Source organism: Phyllostomus discolor, chromosome 1 (genome assembly GCF_004126475.2).
Source record: "Phyllostomus discolor isolate MPI-MPIP mPhyDis1 chromosome 1, mPhyDis1.pri.v3, whole genome shotgun sequence".
Classification (NCBI taxonomy): domain Eukaryota; kingdom Metazoa; phylum Chordata; class Mammalia; order Chiroptera; family Phyllostomidae; genus Phyllostomus; species Phyllostomus discolor.
In genome coordinates, this window is record NC_040903.2 from 49,063,640 (window position 1) to 49,086,052 (window position 22,413).

A 22,413-nucleotide genomic window follows, 5' to 3' on the forward strand; every position below is an offset into this window, starting at 1 on the left:
CAGCAGCCCAGGTCCTGTGCAATGACTTCATCAGGAGCACAGACTAAAGGGGCTAGAAAAGTTTTTTTTTTCTTAATTTGGGATGGGTTAAGGATAGAAGTTTCCATTTTGTTTTCTCAGTAGCATTCATTCTAACTACATCATACCTCAAAGGCAGCGCTGCTGCAGAGGGTTGGGCCGGCTTGCGCGCTGTGCTGCTCCGGGGGATGCCCCTTACACAGCTGCAGATGAAGTCTGAGCTGAGTGTACAGTCCGTTCTCATTATTAATGATAGTTCTACTCTATAAAGTCACCGCAAACACCGAGTTAGCAAATGCTGAAACACTGCTTCTAGGGGAAATGTGGTTTTCCCTAGGAGCCTCTGATCACAGCTTTTTCATCATCTGATCAATATGTAACCTTGTTTTATGCTTGTTTCTGTTTAAAGATACCTTATTTAACATGTATTGTTTATTTATGAACACTGAACTCACAGCCAGTAGCACTGTAACTCATGCCTTAATGAAGCCTACCTGACACGTGTGTTTTCTCCGGAAGGATTCTCACAACCTTCTTGAGCTTAGGAACACTAGCCAACACTTCAGCACTGTGTTTAAGGACCATTGTAAACATCAAAATCACCAATAAAAATGTAAAAATGAGAAAAATGCAACACTAAATAGACTGCAAAACAGGACAGTGTGGGAGTTGAAAAAGGAGGCTGAGGATCACTGTATTTGGCGTTAGCTGGGAACGTGCATGTCAGGTTCCTCAGATCTTTTGCTGCCCTGTGTATGTTCTCAAGTGACCAAGAATATGCTGTACATATTGGTTTGGGGCTTACACATACATTTTAGCCAGTAAGTGAATTTGTGAATGTGGACTCCTTGAGTAATGAGGATCAACTGTATATTCTTTTCACTCAGAACTGAGGGAGCACAAGAGAGATTTTGGGATGAAAATGATTTTAAGAGAAGTAGGCTTATAACACTTAGTGCCCAGCACAATCTCTTCAGTTGTTGGATGAGGAAGAGGCTCAAAGACATCACATGACTGGTTGAAGGCCAGGCGGCTGATGAATGGTGGAGCCATCATTTGAGCTGGAGCAGTAGCTCAGGGGAACCCAGGTCTTGGCAGAATCCCACGGATGCCCTGCCCTTCTCTGCGTGCCAGGGTGAAAGTTCCCACAAACTTCCCAGGGCTCTATGTTGAAAGGAAAGGGCAAGGGGCTGATGTCACTAAATGGCTCTTACAAGTGTGGACATTTGTTCAGTCTAGGCTGCTGTAGATTGATGGTTTACAAACAACAGAAATTTATTTCTTACAGTTCTGAAGGCTGGGAAGTTCAAGATAAGCCAGCATATATGGTGTCTGGGGAGGGTTCATAGATGGCATTCTTCTTACTGTAACTTCATATAGTGAAGGAGCTAAGGATGCTACCATGTTGGGGTTTAGGTTTCAACACAAATTTGGGGAGCACACAAACATTCAGTCTGTAGCAGCTTCCCACCCCATTTGTTTAATTCTTCATTCAAGAGCATTTTGTGTGTACTTACTGTGTGCTGGTGCCAGTACTAGGTGCTAGGATATTGGGCGTGCACAGGACCTCACAAAAAGCTAACATTCCCGTTAGCCTTAAGAGGAGGAGTGGGTGCCAGCACGCATGGGGCCTGGGCTGCTGGCGCTGACACATCTGGAAGCAAATTACCTCTCCCAGCAAGAAAAGGTCTCCAAAGGAACTAAACTTAATGTCACTTCTCAAAATCCTGCCTAAGAGCCTCTCAATGTCACCCACCTGGCTATGGTTTGTCTGAGCCCAGGCAGGACCAGACCATAGCTGACCCCTGAACAACACTGGTTTGAACCATTTATATATGGGTCCATTTATATGTGGATTTTTTTTCACCAAATGTTGTAAATGCATTTTCTCTTCCTTATAATTTAAATAACATTCTCTTCTCTAGCTTTATTGCAAGAATACAGTGTATAACACATATAACAAAATATGCATTAGTTGATTTTATTTTATTGGTAAGGCTTCTGGTCAATAGTAGGCTATTAGTAGTTAAATTTTGGGGGAGTCAAAAGTTGTATGTAGATTTTTGACTGAAGTGTGGGGAGTAGGTGCCCCTAACCTCTGCATCGTTCAAGGGTCAGCTGTGTACTTAAGTTGCTTTTATAGTCCTTTGGTTTATTTCTTTTTTCCCCTTGAGCTTAAGAAAAGACGTGAAGCCTGTGGCAGGGTCTGAGGCCTCCTCCTTACATGGCCACCGTGAAGCGGCCACAGGCCCTTTACAGGCCCTGGTGGTTCCACGGAATTGTTGGAGTCAGTAGTTTATACTCACTAAACGTCAGTTTGTGTCTGTACACACACAGATATGCATATATAGCTAAAGAAGTTGTTTTACTCAGCATTGAATACAATGATGTCCTCTCTTCAGATTACTCAATAATGAGTGGTAACAGCATCCTCTCTTAGAAGTGGAGGTGATTGACAAGGGAAACTTCAAATACTGTCTGGGGAGGCTGGATTGAACCCCCAAAGCAGGCACCCCATGTTTAGTGTCTGTCATTTTGACACTGGCAGGTATCTCTTCACTCATCTCTGAAGGAGAGATGACCGTCGGGCCTGGGTTTGGGGGCATGTGTGAGTGTGAGTAGTGGTTAACAGCATGTGCTTTGGAGTTAGGTTGAACCGGGTTCTAATCTGTTCTCCTTGTCATTTTGGGCACACTGCAATGACTCTTTGTGCTTCCAGATTCTTATCTGTTAACTGGTGATAAAGACGGGAACCTCATGAGTACTATTAAGTATTAATATAGGTAATTGTACAAAATGCTTAGTGCAATGCTGCATAGAAAAGGCTGGATGAATGGTATTTTTTGGTGGTCGTAAGTGGTCAATGGGTTCTGGTTGGTATTAGTGGCCAAGTACACTCAGTGTGCGCTGGCTCAATCTAAGGTGGGAGCTTCCAACCCTGGACTTCACCAGGCACTTGCCTTCCTTCTGCAGCTGGTCTTGGGCTCCTGCCTGCTGAGAGCCTCGCTGCCAGTTGCTTTGGAGGGTCAGGTGTGAAACTGCCCATTACAGCTGCTCTCATTTTGAGTAAAAGAGTAATCATGGCACAGAATAGACACCACTCTGCAGTTTTGTTTTATCCAAATGTAGAGCTTAGCTAAGAAAAGTAAGGATGGTCACAGAGAGCCGGTTGGCTCCAGGGCTAAGACCTGAGTTTGTTTCAGGAGGGCTCTAGGCTAATAATATCTGGTGAGGATGTGGTCAGAAGTTCAGGGAAAATTAAGCCAGGGATCAGCAGGACTACAGATAAGCCCAGATGCTCATCCGGGGTATGTGTAAGGGAATGTATCCGAAGGGTTATGCAATTTCTCTTAACTGTATGCTCTTACTGCCTGTTTTCATAATCAGATTGGTTTTAGAGCCTCGATAAAAAGACTGCTATATAATAATCATTCCCTGTCGCCTAGCACTGTGTGTCCCTGGGCAAGTGACATCATCTCTCTGAGCCTCAGTTTCTTTTGCTCTGTCATGTGGGGATATTTTTAGTACCAGTCCCCTAAGGTCATTCTGAAAATTAAATGAGATAAATAGGTGCATGAGCAAGTGAATGTGCATGAACCAGTGTGGGAACTTCACACCATGGCTGCCTTATAGCAGAGTAAGCACTTGGTAAATGTTAGCTGTTATTATTTAAATTGCTGTTGAACTGTAGTTAATAATTGGAAAAATAAGTTTGATCTTCCTTAGTCTTAAGTAAGTAAACATTGACTGAATATTGAGGATTTTTCTAGTTTCTGGTACCTGGGATTTTTAAGCAACTGCTACCGTACGTGTGTGTGCGTGTGTGTGTGTGTGTGTGTGTGTGTACAAGGTGTAGGTCTGCATATCTGGGTATTTAAATTAGAATGATCTAGCTCAATGAGAATTCACATCTCTGGGCTCATGGACTTGCCTAATGTGGGAAAGTACTATGGTATATTTGAAGGGGAATTAGAACCCCTCCCCATCATAATAATATGCTGCCTTCTGCAGACGGTCACTGGTGAGTGGGTAGCACACTGCCTGTGTGGCAGTCTCAGACAAGGCAGACAGGCAGGCGAGTATTGACCCCAGGGGCTGAAGAGCTGGGCCTTGGGATGTGACAGCAAGGATACAGAGGAATACCGAAAGAAATTCAGGCATAACCAAACAAACACTTAGCAGACTATTGACTGAGCATTGAAAATTTGATGGAGTGTACAATAAAATCATTTTCCAACATTTTTTTCCATTTTTTATTTGGGCTGCCCCCCATCTTTCAAGTTATTACTTTTTAGATATATTTAGGTACAAAAAGTAATTTGCAGGAGACCTGGGACATTGTTTTATCTTTGGTATTTCTTTTCACCTTCCAACTTCTACTCCACCAGTTTATCCTTTTCTCTCTGATAAGTCTTACTTGGATTCTGAAATACCTTAAATATAACTAACATTCCAAAGTGGGATGCTTTGTTAGTGCAAAAGAATTTGGGTTATAGGATATTAAGATTCCTCTAACACTGAATAAAAAATATATTAGCATAAATAAAATAACTTCTTTTAGATTTTAAAACAGATCATAGTTAATAACACTGCACTGTATAATATAAATTTACTGAGAGTAGAATTTAAATGTTCTCATACACACACACACAAAGATAAAAATGTGAAGTGATGGATGTATTAATTAACTAGATGGGAAGAATCCTTTATATAAATCACCATGTATATAAATCACCATGATGTACATGTTAAATATTTCACTATTTCACTTGCCAATTAATTAATCCTCAATAAAGCTGAAATTTAAAAAAAAAGATTCTGGGAACAAAATTATATAATATTTGTGTGAGATGAAGTATTTTTAAAAGGTGGTTGATTTATACTACATAATGCATCTCATGCCTCTTGCTTAGCTTACCTACTTTATAGAAGTTATTATTTAAAGCATTGGCTGAGCATATATATCTGGAGAGATTTGTTGAACTGTATTGTTATAATTGGATTTGGTTTTTAGGCCCCTTTAATTCATTGATTTTGGCAACTTTTTTGATAAGAAAAAAAATAACAGATGAACTTTACTTCCTTTTTGTTTTATTTTTACTTTTTATTATGAAACTGTCACATGAATACAAAATAACAATGTAATGAACAACTATGTATTATCCCCATTGCTCAATTCCTGGCTAATTTTGTTTATACACTCTCTTACTTCTTCACATCTTATATTATTTTGAAGTAAATCCCAGTTACACTGCATCAACAAATATTTGATATGTATGTGTAAATGATAGTGATTTTTTGACAATATAACCAAAATAATATCATACCTACCAAAATAATTGTTTCTTAATAACCTCAGATATTTAGTCATGTTTAAATTTATAATTGCCTCTGGTTTGTTTATAAGGATACATGTTAAGTTCAGATATTGTAATTTGTTATGTTCCATTTTATTTATTTAATAAACATTTTTTGAAGTTTTGCTTTTTTAAATTTTAAATACCTAGTGCAAAAGCCCTCAACATGAACTTAGTTTTCTAGTTCTTTCAGGAACTTGTTGTAGAACCACAAGAAAAGCACTTCCCCTCTCAGAGCGTTAGTTTTATAGTTTGCAAAATTATAGCATTGATCTAGAAGACCTTTAAAGTCATCTATAGTTCTCATATTTTGTAATGACATGAACCATAGCAAAAAAGGGATATTTGAACCTTCTTTTATCTTTTGCAAGGGAAAATGTCTTTTAGAAATGTCATAAGTCAGAGCCACAGGTGAAATGTTAGGAGATGGGCTGGGAGATTTCTTTTTGAGTTTTTTGAAAGAAATTACAGTCTCGTAGAAATTGGTATTTTACTTATTACCTCTAGAGTACCCAAATTATTCCTTTTGCCCTTACTTAAGAGAGCGTGGTCCATGCTCAAATTGAAATGGCTTATGAAAAACAATTTATTTGGGATTTAATTTTAAAAACTTGTTAGGTGGGGGAGTTTTGGCAGTGGGGGACCATGTTATTTTAAACTAACTCTCCCATTTAAAGAACTGCACAATACATACATGAAAAACCTCTGCTTAAAGGAATAGGAGAGCTATTAAGATAGTAAGAAATTATAGGACCAACCTACAGGAGAGGAAGTATGTGAAAGCAGTGATTGGGAGAGTCTGAGAAGTTGAGCACAGCTTTTAATACAATTACAGGCTGATGGGGGATCAGGTAGGATTACAGCCTACCTGGGAGCAGGGCCGCTAAACACCGGAGACTTTCATTTAAGGACTCGAAGGGCTGCATCCTAGAAGTAAGTGGGCAGGAAGTAGACTAGTCTCAGAAGGACTGAAACTGAGCATTTGAATCAGTCTTGATCCTGGTTGGATTAAGATGATTTTAGAATTATTGGTGTCCTTAGACTAACTAGCCGCCAGTAGTAAAATTATTCCTCTCCAGAGGAAGTTAGCATCATCCAGAGCCTGCAAAGAGCTGTACTTTTTAATAAAAAATGTTCTGTACTCATGCAGGATAGCCAAGCATATGAGACGACAAATGTAATTGAAAACAAAAACAAGCAAACAAAAAAGACAAGAAAAGCTCCATCAAGGTCTCTCAGATAATAGAATTATCTGAGATTTTACTGATTGATATGTTCAAGGAAAAGACTGAGAATTCAGTAGATAACTGGAAACTAAAAAAGAAAATGGAAAACCTCATATAGTTAAAATACAATGGAAATTAAGGACTCAGTGAGTGGCTTTAACAGTAGATTTGACACAGTTTAAGAGTAAAGTAGTGAAATGAAAGATAAGGCAGAAGAAACTATTCAGTCTGAAGCACAGAGAGAAAAAGGGAAGGAAAATGCAGAAAACAGTGTAAGAGACAAAGTAAGATCTGGTGAAAGGTACAGCAATTTGCATTTGGTGTCCTCCCCACCCAAAAAAGGACAGATGGAACAGGAAAGCAACATTTGGAGAGTGACCGAGAGACATCAAACAGGCTCGTTGACCCTGTACACAGTAAAGGACACAAAGAAACCTGAGTATGAATACAGGGAACCAAACTAAAGAGAAAACCATAAAACCAGCCAGAGAATAGACATATAAGAACTGAGAGAATTTATTGTTAGCAAATCTACACGAAACAAAATGCCAAAGGATATTTTTAGGCAGTAGAGACTTTAAGAAGGAAGCTGAATGAAGAAAGAAATGAAGAACAACAAAAAGGGTAAATATGTGGGTAAGTCTAAATGATTTCTGACCATTCAAAAATAATTTAAATATATAAAATGAAAATATACACCTGAAGTATTACATAGTTTTTGGAGGGGATTAAATGTAGAAAAACTGCTGAGGTCCTTGCATGATCTGGAAAGTAGTGAATCTACTAATTTAGTTTGGACTTTAATAGGCCAAGGATGCATGTTGCAATCTTGGGATTGTCAATTGAAAGCATAGTTGAGGAATGCATAACTAACAAGCAAATGAAGGGAAAATAGAATAATAAAAATTCTTGGGAAGTCCAAAATAAGGCAAGAAGAGAAAAAGGAACAAATATAAAGCAAATAGTAAGATGAGGGACTTTAACTGAATTCCATTAAATATAAAATATTAAAGTCTACTATTAAAGGAGAAAGATGAGTAGGCTGGAAAAGCAAACAAATGAATCTAACTGTATGGTGCTTAGAAGAAACAAATGTAAGGATTCAGAAATATTGAATGTGAAAGTTTGGAAAATGAAACACCATCAAAACACTAAAGCCAAAGAAAGCCAGGATAGCTACAGTATTTTAAGTTCTTTTAAGGTAAGAATTACTAAGAGTGGCATTTAAGTCAATCAGTCAGCAGGAATACACACTACTTTTTAATGTGTATATGCTAAATAAAATGGCTTCAAAATATACAAAGCAAAAATTGACAAAATGTCAAGGAGAAAAAGGCAAAGCAACAATCACAATGGTAGATTTTAAATTACTTTTATCAATAATTGATAAATAAGTGGACAAAATTCAGAAGATATAGACACCTTGAACAAATTATTCAACCTGACATAACTGACATAATAGTTCATAGAACAGTGCTCACAGCACCTGCAACATACACATTTCCTTCAAGTATATGTTGTACATTTCCCCAAAGTGAACATATGCCAACATACAGTAACTCTTGACTTCTAAAAAGTTAAACTGTAAAAGTATTCCTGAGCACTGAGAAATTAGGCAAGAAATTACTAACAAAACATTAGAAAATTCCTAATATTTTGGGGAAAGTCAACTGTTTTAAAATAATAAGTCAAAAAAATCACAAAAGAAATTGGAAAACATTTTGAGCAGAATGATAAAGACCCTATAAGCTACAGCTAAGCCCTGAACAGTGAGAAATTTATAACCTTAAATATATATAAATAAATTTTAAAATAAAGGCTGAAAAAGCTAAAGAAATTGGAGGAGAGAATAATACATGAAATGTAAAAAAGTGATGGAAGTAAGAAACTAATGAAGAAAGGAGCAGATATTATTGAAATACAAATAAACATACAAAAAAGAGAATGAACAATGTCAAAATTGGTATTTTTGAAAAGACCAGAAAAATTGATAAACCCCTGATGAGACTGTATTACCAGACTTTGGAGAATTATTGTTTGAGCCAACAAATATCCAAAATCAACATTGCTCCTCAACCATCATCTTTTCTTGTTCTTCCTCCTTCTTATATTAAAAAATTAATGTGTATTAATGTTAGAAAATACCAGTACTTTTGTAGTCACCTGTGTGTTCTTTGCTTAATCAGCTTTAGAAAGAAACAGCTTTTTACTTTTTTTTATTATAAAGCAATATATGTTCATTGAACAAAATACAAATATGCAAAAAGGAGATTTACTGGGAAATTTTAAATCTCACATAATTGCTTTGGATACATATTCTTTGAAACTCATGTCTTTGTTTATGGATTTACATCTATTTACAAAAGTGTATTCTGTTCTATACCTTTTGTCCCACTCAATACTGTATAATGATTATTTTCCCATGTCATTAAATATTTTTCAACTGAATTATTTTAATGACCAAATGACCTAATTTACTCATGTGTTAATTGCCTGTGTTTGGACATTTGGGTGGTGTGCAACATATTTGCTACTATAAAGAGTGCGGTGATAAACATATTTGTAACTAAATTTTTGTGCAAAACACTGATCATTTGCACTTGAAAGTGAAATTGATGAGAAGGAAAAAATTCATTCTTAAGGCTTCCTATATTCATTGTTTAATTGCCTTTCAGAAAGATTGTGCCAAGTTATAATCTCATCAACATCAACAGTATATGAGAGTATGTGTTTCCAATACTGTCTCCAACATTAAGGCATAAACTTTTAAAATGCGCTTCACTTAATTATCTTAACCTGTTCTGAAAGTGCTGAGTCTCGGTTTTCGAAAGGATAACATTGGTGGGCATCGAAGCGGGGGAACATTGCAATATGCTGTACTCTGTGTGGGTAACTCATGGGAGGGGCAGTGATTGGGGTAAGGACGTTCTTGCTCAGTGATTTCCACAGTTCATTTCTAAGAGGCCGTCTGGGTCCAGGATCTATATACAAGCCAAGAGAGGTCAAAGCGTGGCTGATTTTGATTCTCTACCTTTATTTCTATTGTTAATAATAATTATTTTATTTTTGCTATTTTGTAAAATTATGTGCACATATTTACGAAAAAGTCATCCACTTGAGGAAACCATCCTGAGGTGGGTGCAGGGAGTTGAAGGGAGGATGAGAGAGCCTCACTGAGCCACTTGAAGCCCTGCAGTCCCATCTCTGCTCCATGCAGTCTGTTTTGTAAACCAGCGGTCCCAACGAGCTCAAGAACATCCTTTGATAAAGTGCTTTAAAGTTTACAAAGCTTTTTCAGACTTTGTGTATCTGAAAATGTCTTGATCCTACCTTTATTCTCAATTAATAATAAAGGGGGCTACAGAATTCTAGATTGTATGTGATTTCCCTCAGAATTTTGAAGGTATTATTCCATTATTACCTTTCAATGTTATTGGGAAGATTTAAGCCATTGTGATTCCCAATCATTTGTTTGTGATTGGGTTTTTACTCCCTATTAGAATATTATTAGGATCTTTTTGTCTCTTGTGTTTTGAAATGTCATGATGATGTATTATGGTGTATTTTGTGGGGGGTGGTTAAAAATCTTTTGTGCTAAACACATGCAATACTTGCCTTCACCATGGAATCTCATACCTTTCAGTTCTGGAAAATATTTGTAAATTTTTGCATTGATAACTCCCCCCACCCCGCCATTTTCTATTGTGCCTCCTTCAGAACACATCTGTTTTACTTCCTCTCTCCTCCTCTCCCCCGTCATCCTTTTTCTGTCATTGGATTTTGGATCTTTCTACAGAGGGAGCCTGGAAGTCGGCATTTCTGGAAGACACAAGTGGGTTTGGGGGCTGGTGGTCTGCTCAGTATCCAGACTTTCACTTCTCTCTCCCCTTTCGGAAAGGTGCTTCACTCAGCAGTTATTGGTACTCCTTGGTTCAGGGCTGTTCTGGTTCAGCCTCTTCATGGGGTAAATCTTCAGTCTCACACTGGGGTTGTGGGAGGGCGTCAGAAGTATGTTTGTGGCTCTCATCTTCAGCCTTCCCTCCCTTAAAGGCACTTCAAGCTGAGAAACCTGAAATGTCAGTCAGTGTTGTCTCTCTGCTTTCTATCTTTGAAAACTGTGATCTCTATCACTCGCTGTCATTGCCTGCTCTTCTCTTTGATGTTGTGCATTTGTATACTTTTATCTCTTTTCTTTCATTATGGTGGGGTTTTAGGAAAAAGTGGAGATGGACACTTGTTCCATCTACTGTGTTTCAGTGACAGTGTTTCTGGCACAATGATTTTTTTTATTTCTGCAGGTAACCTTTCTCATGTACTTGACACACAAGGAGACAAAAGAAGAAAGGGGCAGCAAGGAAGAAAAAGAAGGAAAAGGAGGGGGAAATGAGAGGGTGTGGCTATAGGGAAGGAGGGCTGCTGATCCATGTGCCGTTGAGTCCCCTTAGGGAATAGAACCAGGACCGAGTCAGGGCTCGAGTCCGATTTCTAGGGCCTCTCGTGGTGAGTGATCATAGGTGAGGCTTCACCTGGAGAATAAGGACATTGATATTTGCCAAAAACACATAGGTGGTCTTTGGCTCAATACAGCAGACATTTATTACAAAGTGAATCCCCGAAGTCATTTTTCATCTTTTAGCCAGACTTAATTTCATCTTCTCATTCTATTTTATCAAATAGACGATTAGATTTCTTTTGATTTCCATGGAGAGGGGAAAGTATTCTCATTTCCATGATGCTTACTCCTGTTCTTCATTTAAGTTTCTGTTCAATCACCTGCTAAAATTTGGGTTCTGCAAAATAGTTCAGTCATTTATTCACTCACTCATTCTTTCTTTCCTTTAATGCCCAGAGCAGGGTAACTTTTTTAGTAGACAATTGTGACTTGGGGCTTGAAGTGTTGCAGGTCTGTATTAATTGTTAATTCCTTTAACACAGATTAATTGACCACTATTATGTAGCATTGTTTTGGTTCCCTTGGAACAAAAGGTGAACAAGGTATGATTTTTGTCAATTTGCACCAATTACAGTCTTATAAAAATGTGATCCCCATTCTAAAGAATGAAATGCACTGTGAGTTGACAGAGTAATTTTGCACACACAATGAATGAGCAGTTTTGGAGCCAAGTTCTTGGCAGGGAAGCCATATTCCATAATGGTACATCACAGGGGCTTGGAGTCAGTCAGACCGGGCTCTCATTCCAGCTCTGCCATTATGTCATGTCTCCACTCTGAGTCTCCGTTTCCCCATCTACAAAATGGAGAGAATAATGCCACTTACCACACATTAGTTTAAATGTTGTAACACAGGTAAAGGCCTTAGACCTGGCTCTGAGGAGGGAGTTTATTAATGGCAAGTAGAAGCTTTGGAAGGAGAGTGGAGAATGTCAGACAAAGATTTTGAGATCATGTTCCAATTTTGCCCTTTTTTAGCGATGTGATGTTTGCTAAATAATGTCTCTTGGTTTCAGTTTTCTTATGTTTAAAATTGGGAGAGGATATGTGTCTTACAGAGTTACTATGAGGACAGCGTTAAGTGGGATAATGTTAATACAAGCTACTTTTGTCCATATGTAGGTGTTTAGTGTAAGTTTTTTTTGGATCCTTGGGTACTACATTGCATCATGAGACTACGTCTGAGGAAAGCCAAGCATTTGAGAATTTGACTGCTGCACTGTTTGGTAACCTGATTTTGTGCTACTTTCCTGAAACTTAATTTAAATTGAATTGTTCTTCGTAAGAATTTTCTTAACCTGTTCTGTGGAGATAGTCCAATCTGGAAGTGACCTTGGGAATAATAAAAAATTAAAAGCAGTTACCTTGTGTATACGTAATGAAATGTTATTTCTTCATTCTAAATCCCAAGACCTTCTCTTCTACAAAGCATGTGAACAGCTTTTGGAAACTAAGTAGTTTGGAATTTTCGATTTGTTTCTTTAAAAGAATAGAGAAATGACTTCATTTTCCAATGGTGAGTAGTATGCTAATGGAGACACTTAGAATCGTAGACTTTCAGAGATGAAAATAGGGTAGTGACCACCTGATTAATTTTTTTAAGTGTGTTGATGAAGAAATGAAACTTGAGAAAGCCTGTTACTTGTCTGAGGCAACAAAGCTATTAACTAGTGAAGCTCAAGAAAATAGATCTGCACATAAATTTCAGCTAAAAAACATTGTGTAATAAAACAACTCAGTGTAATAAAATGACTGCATTCTTTAATGTTTTCCAGTCAGCCTCAGCCTAGAAGAGAAAAGATGGACTCCCAAAGGGTTTTTGAAACAAGTTTGTTGAAATTATGTAGGAAAATTTAAAAAAAATAAGTGAATTGAGATTTAGTAAGTATTTTTGAGTTTCTAAATTAACACTTCGATTTTCTTGCGCTACATAGCTATAAATTATGTATTTGTGTCCTTAATTATTTATTTCAAAATGCATCTTAAGCATCAAGTTCCTCTGTGTTAAGCATTCTGGTGATCAGCACTGCGTATTGCGGGACCATAGCCCCTGATACTCAGTAATTTGACCAGGTACTCAACCTCTTTTGATTTCATCTTTAACGGGATCCATCCTTTTGTTCTCAGTACTGCTTATTGTTGCAAGTTATAGTGACCATGAACACACAATGTTTTTGGAAGATGCTTGAAATTGTAGGAAGACATGCACCAGCAAAATCCACGTGATTTGTGTTTCATCAAGTGAAAATGAGGCTTTTTCATGACTGGCAGCAGAAGCGGCCCACTTCTCCTGTGAATAATACTGGCTTAGTTTGAAATATAGGCTGCAGAAATAGTCTTTTAAAACTCTCAAAGAACATAAATCATACTGTATCTATAGGGAGAGCCATTCTGATATTGCTGTTTCTTTACATGTTGCGTAAAGCTCCAGATTTGGAATTCATTGCCCTTTTGTATTTTGGCTTTCCCTGAAACCTTTGAGTAGACGGTGACTGGGAACAGCATGATCCTGCAAATGGCGGAGTTGGGGCAGAGCTGGTGGAGTGAGAGGCCCACAGCAAAGGCCATGTTTTGGTTAAGGGTCTAAGCATCCTTGGCAACAAATACGAAGTTGGCTTTTCAATATCTGGCTTTGGATTTGTATTACTGCTTCCTTCTACTTCTTTTTTAAAAGAAATTTTATTGATTGAGTTGAGAGAGAGAGAGAGAAAGAGTGGGGGGAGGGATGGGAGGGAAAGAGAGAGAGAGAAACATCGATTTGTTGTTCCACTTACTTATGCATTCATTGGTTGCTTCTTTTATGTGCCTTGACTGGGGATCCAACCCCCAACCTTGGCACTCTAACCTACTCTGCTACCTGGCCAGGGCCTCCTTCTCCTCTTTAAATTTTGTTTCTGAGCAGTTAACTTTTTTCAGTATTTTATATCCTTCAGATATATTTAAAATATTATGAGGTCAATATATATGCACAGTAAAAAGTTCAGACAGAATCAAAAGGTGATATAATGCAACTGTAGACTCCCTGCCATCTCACTCTTTACAGGAAACACTTCCTGTTCATTCCTGGGTTTTCTTCTAGACATTTTCCATGTGAACACACCTGTTTATGTGTCCATATATATTTTCTCTTGAATGGGAGTATAATATACATACAGTTCTTTACTTTTCCACTTAATAACATATTTTGGAGATCTGTTTGCATTACTACATAGGGCGAACTCATTCTTTTCAATGGCTAGGTAGTTCTCACGTTAGAGATATTCCATTATTTATTAGATTTTTCTCATATCCTTTCTCTGTTCCTCAGTCAATATACCTCAAGACAGGCCTTGAGTCAATCTCACATTCGAGGCATGTGTCGCCTGGAGCGGGCTCAATTTCCAGCCTGGAGAAAGCAAACTGGTAGCAGCCTGTCACCATCCACACCTCCCTTCCACCTCTCCGTGTCTGCGGAGAGGTGTTTTGTGTTTGCCGGAGTCAGAGCTGCCATGGTGGCTGCAAGGGGCAGCGGGGTGTGGAAAAGTGAGTGGGAAGTTGGACACATCAGTGGCAAATGCGCAGATTGGACATAACGAAGCAGAAAATCAAGGTACTGTGCTGTCAGAATTTCAAGGTCACTAATGCTGCTCACTCTCTTCAAGTCACATTAGCACAGGGGCCGATTCCACTAGCTTTGTGTGTTTTCCCAGAGAGGAGGACAGTCTCAGGACTTGAAAAGCCCATCTCGTGAAGAGCCCACAGATCCCCAAAGGAAATTTAAATGTCAGTTTTAGCTTACCTTCAAGCAAGAGTGCTAAACTTTGGACAAGATAAATAGTTTTAAAACTTCTTTTAGCAAGGAATCTATTTTTCCAAATGAAATCTCTTTTACAAATCCCAGTATATAAAAGAGATAAAAGTGTAGCTGCAGGGTTTTGTGTTGGGCTGGGGATCTGTTTGTTTTACCCCAACAATTTCCATTGCCTGGTAACTTTGTAGAACACACACTGAAAAACAGCTAGATAGCATTTCATGCCAACCAAGATGTTATATCTTTCTTTGTTTTAAAATAGTATTTAGACAGGGTTCCTAATAGTATTTAGAAGTAATTATCAGTGTTGTGTACAATTTCAAAGAGGAAGCATCTTCTCTTTGTCCTTTTTTAAAAGGGCCTGTTTTTACTTTGCGGGATTGAAGGGCAGCCTGCTAGTTGATAGATCACTTCAGTTTAACTTTCAGTGGCTAAAGGACAAGTTAAAAGTATCCAGACTGGAGAAACTAGCTTGTAAGGGCAGTAAGTCTTTATACAAATTCCAAAGCCTCTGAGATTGATTGCTTTCAGTGTTTACTGCAGCCAAAGATTAACTAGAACCCTGAGACCCAGCCCTCCTGGGAAATGATTTATGCTGTGAATGCAGAAAGGATGTTTGCATATCACCATTGGGCTTCTTGTCGAAGCCTTTTAAACATTGTTTATCTTGGGGACACCCACTGCTCAGAGCATTTTTATTTCCTTTTGTATTTGATTGTCTTATGCCAAAGGCCAAGGCCAGCCTTGCAGTATTGACTGAGTTTGGTTGTGCGGGGCTGTCTAGGGGGGCATGGGGGTGTGGGAGAAAAGCATGCTCCAAACCATCTGTAATTTTTCAGCTTTGCGAACAAGGTTTTTATAACTAAAGAAATACAGGATTCATAAACTCATACTGTAATTATTTAAGGTTTTGAAGATGGGATGTATGTTCAAGCCAGAGCCAACTTTTATGGAACCTTCCTTTAACACCTCTCTTACAGCTTGAAGTTTTGTTATGGATGAAACACTCTCATTTTCCCACATTGAAATAGCATGCTCCATTCGAAGGTATTTATCGATCACTTACTGTGTGCCGGTCAGAGTTCTAGGTCATGGGAATACAACAGGGAACAGAACCAACCACATTCCACCCCTCAGGGGACCCTCACTTTTGTTCTCCTAGCTAGGTATTAAAAATCTGTGAAGTCATCTGCCTCACCTTCTGCAAAAGGTGTTATTTGAGGAAGACGATGTGCTTCAGGGTAGTGAAACCTGTTATTTTGGCAGGGAACTTTCTGTGCTCTCAAGGCAGGGCTAAGGGAAGATGCAGATCATGGGCTTGTCCTAAGTACAAAAGATAAACAACATGAGGCTTCTGAAAATGTGCTATTACCTACCTGCCTTTGAAAGAGTAAGACATTTTCTTAAAAATACACATTCCTCAAGGTGTAATGCAGACTTAAAAGAAAAAGCTTTCAGTTGCAATTCTCTTCTAATAGGGAGCATCAAGAAAATGGAAGAATAGCTAATACAGAGATGCTTTTTGTGGCTCCCTAGAGCTAGGGATTTCTAAAGCCGTCATGTTTCTTATCTCTCTTGTATAACCAGAAGAGCTGCTAAGGCCTAACGGCTGAACAGAACTTTCAAGAGCTCTTACTTTTTGTTGGGAAGGTATATTAATTTTTTTTCATACTATTGATATTAGCCTCGCCCAAGCAAGGCCTCAAAAAATTGAGTGAACACTCAGAATTGTTTCTCTCAACAGAGATTTTTAGTAAAAGATGAAAGATTTATATGATCTGAACAGAAACCAGAGTAGAGATATATTAATTTTTAAGGTAGTGCCTTAGCTTTAAAAAAGTAATATTCTTTATTTGGAGATGGAAGAAATCTCATTGGTGAACTCCTGTTCTGAAAGGACTGATTCTAAGAGATAGCCTCAAAACTAGATTAATATTCACGGTGCTCATGTGACATTCTAATTCATTGTACTATTATGCTATATTTTAGAGAAATGAGTGTTGGTGTTGCCATTAAGAAAGGTTGAAATCTGTTTACACATTTAAATTGGTATCTTTTCTTACGAATTTGTGTGAGTTTGGAGTGCTACCCTTTGTGTGGCTTCTTGAGAGGTAGGGCACTGCTCAGGGCATATCTGCTCCGCCCTACCGCCCCCCTTCACAGAAAAGACTGAGGTGCAAGAAGGACACTGAATGGCTTACAGTAACTGAACATACGGGGGTCAGGTTGAGCTCCTTGCCTGCATGCCCTTGTTCAGCACTCTGAGTTGCTTATTCCAGGCTCTGAGGGAGGTTAAAAGACTTGCTGGTTTTAAATTGAGTATATGCTTTGATTCAGGCCTAATTGTTCAGGCCTACTGACAAGCATTTTGAATTCAAAACCCTTCTCTTGCACTTTTTTTTTGCATGTCCCTTATATCATACAGACCTGTTCTTTGTTTTTTTTTAAAGATTTTATTTATTTTATTTATTTTTAGAGAGGGACTGGAGGGAGAAAGAGAGAGAGAGAAACATCAATGTGTGGTTGCTGGGGGTCATGGCCTGCAACCCAGGCATGTGCACTGACTGGGAATCGAACCTGTGACACTTTGGTTTGCAGCCCGAGTTCAATCCACTGAGCTATGCCAGCCAGGGCTATTCTTTGGATATAAACCTTTTGTTAATATTTGTTGATTGATCAAGAGTGGCCCACAGTTGATATCTCACAGATAATAATGGATTCAGTTTTGGAGACTTCACTGACTCAATCTACAGATATTTGTCAAGGTCTTTCTGTGTGCCAAAGAACCAGTGGGAATAAATAATTTACCCTTTGGTTATATGTAAATCTGGTTCTCAGTGATAATGCATTGTATTTGATATGACTGTAAGTTGATGAGACATTTTCCAGGGAAATCGGTCACAGTACTTGTCATCATGTTGCACAAGTCTACTAGTCCTACTCACTTTATTGCCTAAATATAGCACAGGGACACTCCTTTATTTCTCTCCTCAGTGACCCAAAGTAAACTTGAGCCTTCATTATTGCTCGCCTGGATTGTTGTTATAGTTTAACAGTTCTCCCTGTTCCATTGGTGTTCTTACCTCCCTCATATCCATCTTGTAGGTTCTTCCACTCTGGTGCTACAATCATCTTTCTAACCTGAAGACTGGTCATATCCCTAGAGGGTTTTGCCAGTGGCATACAAAACCTAATGCTTGCCTTCCAGCCTTAATTTCAGCTATGCCTCCTTGTCCACACTTTGTGTTCTGGGAATGTCCAGTGTCAATATCTCCTGGACTGAGAGTTCTGTGTGGACAGGGCCTATGTCTGCATGTTCCTCTCTGAATCTCTGGGATGCAGAATGGTGCTCAGAGTAGAGCAGGGTTCTGTAAGTTTTTGTGGAGCTGAACTGAATCAGGCATGCTCTGAAACTAGTGAGACTTCAATTTGTTAGCAAACTGATTACCTACATTGCCTTCTGTCTAGTCCCTTAAATTCTTATTGGATGCTTTCAGCATTGTTTGCCAAAGCACTCTGTGAAATGAAAAATAGATGGCCCTTTCCTCTCACTGCTCAACAAAACTCAAATATATTTAGAATATTTAGCACTTGTCGGGTGATGAAGACTATATATTTCATCAGATTGTCCGCCTCTTCGTCTGATATGAGGAGGTGCTATTAACTTCTAAAATCATAGAAAAGGAGGAGTAAAGCAATGCAAGAGACTCACACTGTATTCTTCAAAGTATATTTTGCTTCTTGGTAATCTTGAGAGCAGAACATGCAATAATTTAACAAATTTCTAATATTTCATGAATCTACTTTACATTTTATAATTCTTCCTTTTTCATATTCTGTAAACTAAATTTCTTCATAACATTGATTTGACATTTACCCAGCGATGGTCAACCAAAGTTTATGGGTGCAGTGTTCTTTCAAGATCTCTCGTCCAACTAGATCAAATTATTTATTTAAGAAACCTCTATAAATTCTTTAGTCTTTTGTTCAGTAAAAATTTATCTATCCTTACAAATTTGAATTGCAGATTGTTCACTATAATTTGACTTCATCACAGCCACTTTTAATTTGTGGGATTTTTTTCTTATCCCTATTTCATAAGGCTGAGCAACTCATACATATGCGTGTAGTTAATATGTGGCATTCCCTTTATATTCAGAGATGAAACCCCTTAACCATTGAGATTCATGAGTTATGCTTCATGGAAACATATGAACAATAATTTTACCCACAATTTCTCTTGATCTCCTTATTCTCTTGGAAATAATGATGTACACTTTAGAGGGAATTGTATTATCTTATGTAAAGAAGAAGGAATTCAGACTTAGTGGAGTTTAGTAACTTGCCTGATATAACCTTGATCTGTTTGCCTAAAGCCCACTGAAAATCTTTTTTATCATGGGATTTTGTGAAAATTCTTAAAATGAAAAAGAGCATTATAAGGAACTCTCATGTGCCCATCACTCAGCTTTACAAGCTGGCCACATCTGCCGGTGTGGGGCCCAGCTTTAGAACCCCTGCGCTTGCTCCACACCTAATGTAGGTTTAAAGAAATTTGGTTGACATTGGGAGGGTCAGAAAGTATTAAAATTCTTTTTAATCCTATTTTAATTGCATTTATGTAATTATTCTCATTACCATTTTAAATTATTCTCATTGTTAATATTTAAAAAACACACAAAACTAAGAAAATCCACTTTCAATCCCTGGAGGGAAAAAATGCAAAAGTAAGCAAAGTGGAAATCTTAGCAGTTGGGTAATTAAAAGCAAACAAAACAAAATTATCTTGAGAGTTTTTTATCACAGTTCCATATACTAAGAGTGTTTACCTAGGAGATTAAATATACTCAGTCCTTGAATATCTAGCAGCAGATAATTGATTTTGTCTTTGGGTCTTCTCTACTCTGGGGTCTGATGTGCTTCCTTCTACCATCTTCCTGGCCCAGGGAGGAACAGAGGTAGTAGAGTAGAAAGGTGACCCTGTGTGATAGTGTCCTTTTAATATTTTCCATTATTTTTGGATGAGGCACTGGATTATTTGATTGTTCATATCACTTCTCTATAACTGTCATACAATTAATAAAACACTGATTGAGGTAGCTGCATTAAACTATACAAACTTGAGGCCGTGGCGTGTTCGTCTTGTATTCATGTCGCCTAGGACAGGGTCTGACTTCTGGTAGGTTCTTGGTGCACATTGATAGGCTGATGGGGAACCTCCCTAAGATGATGTGCCATTGGTTAAGAACCTCCCTGTGGATTGCTTTAGTTTTAAACTGGACCTATAGCCTCTGAACAAAAACATTTTGTCATGTGTTTACTATAAGAAGATAGTTATTGTTGTTGAAAACAAACTGAAAAATGAGAAAATTAAACTGATCTAATTTTACTCTTTGCACGTTACCATGAGTAAAGCCAACAGTGTAAATTGTGCTGTAATGGAAAGAAAACAAAATCTGAGGTGGAGATTATAGTTAGAAAGCAAAGTTATTTTTCAAAACTATTATTTCTGCTGTGACCTTTTCTTCAAGTTAATGGATGATACAGTCACTTGCTTTTTTTAATATAGAAACACTTGGCATTCTAAGAGCTTATTTATAACCCACTGTGAAGAGCAAACAGTAAAGAAGAAAGCTCAATTATACATTTTAAACACCATGCTTCATGTGGCCAGGATGAAATGTTATTCTGCTTGTACTATGGTATCTTTTATATCTGAGCAAACATACCTGGCTTACTTTCCCCAGCTTCCTCCTCTCTTTTCTCTCTGTTCAGGAAATCAGCTTGCTTGAGTTTCTTGTGTAGGGCGAAACCCATGGACTGGTATAGAGCTGGTGAGTGGCCCATCAATGGGATCTCTGTTAGCTCATTTTTCATCAGGGAGATACATTTCTTTCCCCAAGCTGTGATCTAGGAGAGTTGCCAAGCAGCTAGAGTTAAAAAAAAAAATACATACAAAACAGCAAACAACGTAATTCTTTCATGTGGTGATCTCTCCCTTTGTGCTCATTATGCTGTTGCTGGCTGACCAGTTCTAAAATAGAGTCCATGGTTCCTTTGCCTTCGGCTGTTTCTGGGCTCTTGGAATCTTAGTTAAAGCTTGATTCCAAATAATTTTTTACTGGCAGCATTCAAAGGGTGGAAGTGGAAGACTCTCATTTTGTAGGATGGGACTTAATTGAAAAGCAGTGGATGTTTGTGAACGATTTCTCAGGTTCACTTTTGTGCGCTCAGCAGGTGTAAAACATTTACAAAGCTTTTATGTCCATATCTGAACTTGAGTGTTCTTTGAACTCAAAGTCTTCATCTTTTTTGATATCACTGTTTACCTTTTTGACAACCTCTATAGTGGTGGCTTAAAACTCAAATATATTTTCTTTCTGGATCTTCAGCAGGGCTCATATGGAAAAAGCCAGTCAACTCAATTTGCTTCCACTGCTTTGTTTTGTGAACGACTCTGGTGGCCACAGCCAAGCTCCCCTGACAATGGGGAGACAATGATGCCCACCCAGTGGGTGGGGAGGGTGATTTTTTTTACTACGAGTACTTGAATTTGGCTTGTGTGTAACATTCTGTAAAGAAGCAGTTGTTTTTCCATTACCTAAACGAGGCCCTGTCTCCAGGTAAGCTTCGGCAGTCTGAAAAATGACCTGTTTCAAGGAGTCCTTTGAGATGACTGAATTGAATCGACTAATTCTAAATGTTACCCCATTAGTGAGAAATGTCTAACAATCACTTTTGCAGCCCAGGAGAAAAGTAGGTTTAGCTCAGCTGTTTTCCCCCAAGGTCCCACTGTGGCAGCTCCCTCTCACTGCTTCAGTTCCTGAAGGATGGCGTGGAGGACCCGCTGCTGGTTTTCAGCAATGCAGTGTTCATGTCCTGTGAGTGCCTTCCAGTTCTGCTGCTGCCACAAGTTCGGGGTGCCCACGCTCTCTCTTTTCTAACCTCTGAGACCCAGCAACCCCTTCCAGATTGGCCTTTCCCATGGCTCTCTGCTCTGATTGCTCTGTGGCTGTCTCTCCTTTAAGCTCTGCAGAGTGAAGAGTCTATCACCAGCTATGGACCTCCAGCCACATGCGGTGAATTAAATGCCCCTGTGTATATTGTAGTCAACAACAAAAATATTTTTATTTCACCTTGAAAATATATCACGTGTTATATGTTTAGGCTTGCTGCAATATATACTGTGCTCAAGACAAATGGCACGTGGGTTCTTTGATCTTGGTTCTCTGTGGCGAAACTAAGTCTTGTTTATTGTACCTTACGTAGCCTCATGTCCCAAAGCAGGCTGGTTTGTTGGACTCTCGTGTTTGTTTAGCTGTGCCATTACGGTTTCATTTTTTGAAATCTCTTACTGAAGAATGGCTGTTGTGTTGATGTGGTGTTAAAGTTATGATCACTGTGTTTTGGCCTTGTGCATCCAGTAGTGATGATACGTAACCACAAACAGTGATTGGAATCCGTAAACCGTGTGCGGGATAGTTTAAGTACATAGCCCTTGAACCAGACAGTAGCAAGGGCTCTTTGACATCTAGGGCAGCACTTCTCAATCACATATCACAGCATTTGG

At 38.5% G+C, this 22,413-nt stretch overlaps 1 protein-coding gene and 1 non-coding gene across 4 annotated transcripts in view; one reads left to right on the forward strand and one right to left on the reverse strand.

Moving 5' to 3' along the window:
- FRAS1 (Fraser extracellular matrix complex subunit 1) overlaps positions 1–22,413 on the forward strand; it is a 423,042-nt gene that overhangs the window by 57,688 nt on the left and 342,941 nt on the right. The window lies entirely within an intron of this gene.
- On the reverse strand, positions 16,526–16,641 carry LOC114493526. Its single transcript, XR_003684164.1, has one exon. It is a non-coding gene; the product is annotated as a U5 spliceosomal RNA (small nuclear RNA).